The sequence below is a fragment of the Otolemur garnettii genome, unplaced genomic scaffold (assembly GCF_000181295.1).
Source record: "Otolemur garnettii isolate 467f Iridium unplaced genomic scaffold, OtoGar3 scaffold00045, whole genome shotgun sequence".
NCBI classification, from domain to species: domain Eukaryota; kingdom Metazoa; phylum Chordata; class Mammalia; order Primates; family Galagidae; genus Otolemur; species Otolemur garnettii.
In genome coordinates this window covers 4,316,066-4,321,684 of record NW_003852440.1, presented here as the reverse complement: position 1 = coordinate 4,321,684, position 5,619 = coordinate 4,316,066, and the positions used below count along the sequence as shown (strand labels likewise).

The 5,619-nt window shown below is 49.3% G+C and overlaps 1 protein-coding gene and 1 pseudogene across 2 annotated transcripts in view; one reads left to right on the top strand and one right to left on the bottom strand.

Annotated features, from left to right (window-relative positions):
* Positions 1–5,619, top strand: part of CAPN8 (calpain 8) — a 79,005-nt gene that overhangs the window by 24,778 nt on the left and 48,608 nt on the right. The window lies entirely within an intron of this gene.
* The window catches only part of LOC105887084, a 6,959-nt pseudogene continuing 5,364 nt past the window's right edge, over positions 4,025–5,619 (bottom strand).

Genomic DNA, 5,619 nt, shown 5'->3' with positions numbered 1-5,619 from the left:
GAGTCTCCTGCCTCCGCCTCCCAAGTAGCTGGGACCACAGGTGCCTGCCACAACGCTTGACTATTTTTTTTCGGTTGCAGCCATCATTGTTGCCTGGTGGGCCCAGGCTGGATTCGAACCCACCACCTTAGGTGTATGTGGCTGGCGCCTTAGCCACTTGAGCCACAGGCGCCGAGCCCAGGAAGTGTTAAAAGAAAAACTTTATTTAAAAAATACATTTAATAGTTTATTTGAGCAAAGGATTTGTGAACTGGGCAGCACTCAATGCCAGAAGAGGTTCACGGTGGTGTGGGCTTTTATGGGCTGAATGTAGAAGACAAAGATAATGTATTTGATTGGTTAGAGTAGAAAGACCCTGGTTAGAGGTTAGTTGGTAGTTTCTGACTGGTAAACTCTCTGGTTTGATTTCAGTCTTTACATAAGGCTTTGGTTTGCTGCCTAGAAACTTAAAGAGCTTTAGCTGCCCCAGACTACTGGCCTCCCAACTAATATGTTTTTAACAGACAGTATTCTCCTTGTGTAATACACTAACAAGGGTGTGGCTATATGATTTCAGAGGAACTCCTGGAGGGTGAAGGGCTGAGACTAGAAAGCATTTTTTCTCATCTCCATTTTGCATGAACTTACTCTGTCCAGAAGCCACTGGATTAACCTACTTTAATTCTACTTTAGCAAGTAGAATTAAATATACTAGGGGCAATTTCCAGATGTGAAGGGGCAGTGGCAGAAGAAGGTGAAGAGAGCTGGCGTTTTGAACCTGACTTGGAGCAGAGCAGGCAGGTGGTAAGGGGGTGATGGATGAGGACAGAGCGGGGCCGTGGTGCCAGGCTCATGTCTGTCATTGTGCGTGTGAGTGGCTTCTCCAGATGCATTTCCCTGGGCTCCGTGTTGTCTCTTTGAAGGAGGCTGAGGTGCTGGCAGAATGCCCACCTAGAATTCCAGAAGTCACTGAAGGTCTCGTTTTGGGCTAGATACAGGTGGGCCAACCACTCGTTCCTTATCAGCAGAGAAGCAGTTGCTTATGGGGAGACTTTACTGAAGCTCCAGTGAGCTCCTCTAGCAGCCCCTGGATCTGGCACTGAGAATGTGTCTAATCTAATACTGCTTTAATCCTCCTCAGGAGCCTCCATGAGGGAAGTGGGGGACTAAATTTAGTCTAATCCAGTTTACAACTTTGTCCCATTCCAATTTCAAGCAGTTTGTTTAGGCATGACTCTGTCCCTCCTGGACACCCATCCCCTCTCCAAGATGGTGCTGCCTGTGTTGGAGGGGCCTCCAGGACCGGCCAGCTGGGCCCTTGTGCATGCTGGCCTGTGTCTGCCCAGATACGGCTGCCCACCTCCCAGGCGGGACCTTCTGCTGTGCTCACTGCTGGTGTTGGGCCAGCAGCCTCTCGTCTGAGGACTGAGGGGTCACTGGGGAGCTGGGCATGTATCTCCATCCATGCATGGCTCACAACCCCATGGCGGTTGCCTTGGTGGTGTCCTACAGAATCTCTCTTTGTAGTGACTTTCTCTGGTCCCAGTTGGGGAGGGGCCAGGAGGCCCTCCGTCCTCTGTGCTCACGTCCATCCATTCAGGAGCTGCCTCACCCTCAGGAGTTTGGAGCCCACATCTTCTTTTTTGCAGTTTTTGGCCAGGGCTGGGTTTGAACCCATCACCTCCGGCATATGGGGCCAGCGCCCCACTCCTTTGAGCCACAGGTGCTGCCCCTGGAGCCCATGTCTTATTGCTTTTCCCCGCCTCACTTCCCTGAAGCTGTGCTGACTGGTGGGGGGAGGGAAAGTGGGCTTGCTGGGGAGGAGTGGGGGGACACCCATGTGTAGCTTTGATACTTCTGTTTCCTGATGTCCTCCCTACCCTACTGGAGAAAATATATCAAATCCATCTATCTGCCCTCATATAGGCCCTCAGCATCCATGGGGAGTTGGTTCCAGGAACCCTCGTCAGTGTGGATACCAAAACTTGTGGATGCTTGAGTCTCTGACATAAAATGATGTAGCATCTGCATATAGTGTTCACATCCTCCGTGGGCTTCAAATCGCTCCTCAATGGCTTACAATACCTGATACAACGTAGGTGTTATAAAGTAGTTGTTAAGCTGTATTGCTTAGGGGATAATTACAAGAAAGAAAAGTCTGTACATGTTCAGTACAGACCCAACCATCCATTTTTTTTCCTGAATATTTTGAATCCACAATTGGTTGTATCCCTGGATGTGGAACACACAGATTCAGAGGGCTGACTGCAGATTGTGTAGATATTTGTGTGTGTGTATTCACATTTTACTGTTATAAATGAGTCCTTGTCGCTCAGTATCAAATGACCCCGTATGATACACCGGGAGAGACAGCTCATTTTGCAGATTAGGAACCTGAGACTCCTAGGAGTCAGGTGACTGCTGCAGGCCACTCGGCAGGGCAGGCGAGTGAGGGTCGGGGATGTGAACACAAGCTCTCTGAATCCAAGGCCTGTGTTATTTCTACTCTGCTAAGCCTGTAGGCTTCTCCAGGGCAGAGTCCTTCACATCTGTCTTGTCACAGTGTCCTGCACGTGGCGGTGCTTGCTAAGTGCAGGTGAGTAATGAGGGCACTGGGGCTAGCCCTCAGCCCAGAGGGAGACAGCCTCAGGATATGTTTTCTGAGGAGGGTTGAGGCTGGAGCAAGATGGGACTAAACGATTCTAAGAGGACAGGAACTTAGAAGGAGGCTCTAGCAGGATGTCCACGAGAGAGTGACATGGCCAATTCATTCACAGCTGCTGCTGTTGGGTGGTGATGATGTGGCTTGGGGGAGCAGGTGACAATGATCTCAGAGTAAAAAGAAATACTTAAAGGTGCAAAAAGGCCATGGCATTGCTAAATCTAGGTGTCACTAGGGTTGGCAGGTGTCTGGATCCAGGGCTGAGCTGGGGGAGGGGGCAGAGGTGTGGCACAGAACACCCAAGTGAGTTGAGGTCTGCTAGGTTCAAAGTGACTAGCTTTGCCTCTGCTCACAGAGGGTGAGGGTTGGCATCTATAGGACTTGGAGATAAAGAAGAATGGGATGATTGTATGGCTTAAAGGTCCTGAAGGAGGTCAAGAGGTCACTCTCCAAAATGCAGATAGACCGGAGTCTGATCACCATATACAGGGGGTCTTCTGACACGTGTATGTCAGAACTGGATGAGACAAGGCCCTACCAGGAGACCAAGCTGGAGGAGCAGGTTGGAGCCCACGTTTGCTAAAATTTCCTTTACCCAGAGAGGGTAGAAGTAAGAGAAGGAAGGAGGAAGCAGAGAGTGGGTCCCAAAAACCTCTAATAGAGGTAGGCTGTCGTCATCAGCGATGTGTACAACACTAAGTAATCATTTAGAACTGTTGACTTACGAGAAGCTGTCTTGTCCAACCTCCGTCCAATGCAGGAAGAGTTTTCTCAACACCGATTTTACTGTGGACCTTCTGGCTCATTAGCTCCCAGTGAGGGAGTGATTCTCCCCCCAGCAGAAATTTGGCAATTTTTGGTTGTCCTACATTGCGGCATCTAGGGGGTGGAGGCCAGGGATGCTGTTCCTCCTGTGATGCACAGGACAGGCCCCACCACAAATGGCCCCCATTCCCAGGCACCAACAGTGCTGAGACTGAGAAGCCCCGTCCCATCAGGATCCACCTGCATTACCGGGGCTGCTGAGATAGCAGCCCTGTGTTCCACATCCAACTCTAGCTCTGCACAGTATTAACATATGCTGCTTTCTCTTGCCCTGTTTGAAATATCAGCTACAAAATGGTTTAAATCATAAGACTTTCTTGCTGGTAATCAAGGTATAAACTTTCAGATCACATCTGATGAATTTATGCCATGGTGAATTCATTCAGTAAGTGTTTTGTACTAGAGTCTAGGACGATGCTGCAGCACACCTTAGGTGTGCTGTGAAACATTTTAAATAATTAATTGAATTATTTTCCAAAGAAGTTCAAAGCATAGTAAGTCTATTCTTTTTCTTTTTTTAAAAAATTCTACAACCATTATTTATTGTACAGGTGATCCTCAACCCACATGATGGGCTTGTCGGTAAGATTTCTGCTAGCAAGCTCAGGCACCAGGGCCTCCGAACGTTTTAGATTTGCAGAAACTGGGGTCAGCTGGGGTCAGGGTCCGGTCATACTGGATGAGGATGTCTTTAATCTCCTTCTTGGAAGCCTCCACATATTTCTGGTACTAGGTCACCAGGGCTTTGGAGATGGACTGACGGATAGCTTCAATCTGGGTCACACGACCACCACCTTTCCCACGGACACGAATGTCTGCATCGGCAAACAGCTCCTCGCCCAGAAGCAGAACAGGTTCCAGTAGCTTGTACGGCAGTGCACGCGGCTCAGTCATCCCCAGGGGCCGCCCGTTCACCTTGGTGAGGCCGTTGCCGAGTTTGCAGTGTTCCACGGCTGCGGCGGTTCTCTTGCGTCTGAAACCTGCATGGACTGCAGTGGGCCCTGGGACCGCCTGGCTGCGGGCGTAGACAGAAGGTCCCTACCGCGTGGCTCCACAGTCGGACAAGTCTATTCCTTTTTTAAAATCTTTTTTTTGATCAACATAATTTAAGTGCACCACAGGAGTTGAACTATAGGTTCAAGTGTGCCATGAGATAAAAAAGGATGAAAAACATTGGTCTAGGAGACCCATAAGATCAGCCAGCTTCCCATCTAGCCAGAGAGATGCGAATCTCCAAAAAAGCAAGAATAGCCAAAAGCGTGTTTCAGTATGTGTATATATGCATTTTAATGCAGCCCAAATGGCATGAATTAAATGCCAAGGGCTTGAAAAGTCATATTCACCCAGCGGAGGGATGGAGGGGGGTTCTGTGATTGCTTAGCAGTAATGCACAAAGCTGCAGGAGAGGCCTGTGTGTGAAAACACTCAGAGCCACCTTCTATGGAAGAGCAGGCAACGTATGTCTCAGCTGTGATCAAATGTTGAAGAAAGTTTTTTAAAAAACAAGCATCTATTAGCAGGGTCAAAATCTTTACCTTACATTCAGATGTACAATCGGTGTGGTATTCTTTATTTTTCTCAACTGTTCCTAGCTTGCTGGAGAGCCCTGATTTCTGTTGACCGTGAGTGGAAGGGAAACATTAACCAGCCAATTAAAGACGCTATTATGCCTCCGCCTATTTCTGGTTCTTTTGTATGGAATTTTGTTATAGCAGCATGAATGGGGTCAGGTGGGTGTCTCCTGCTTTGTAAAGGCTTGTCCCTCCCCAAGGTGGCACCTGGACACAGGCAGTGGGAGAAGCTGGCTAGTCCTCTCCTGGGGCCTTGCTGGCCTCCTGTGTGTGACTGGGGCACTGTGTGGTCTCTTCTCGTGATTCTCCCAGGGCCAGTGGACCCTCCCTGGCTACCTTGGCCCCAGCCTAGTGCTCATTAGCACTGCAGACACCACACATCACACCGCCCGCCCAGTGCCCGGCTCCCGAGGTCTGCCGCACAGCCTTTGCCCTCGGATTGGCCTACCTTTTCCTTCCTGCGCTCAGCTCAGCCATGTGACGGCTGAGGGAGACTTAGGGGAGGGCCCCTTTCCATGCCTGTCATCGTCTTTTTCTAAAGTACTCCATGATGCCATTTTTTTTTTTTTTTTTTATTGAATG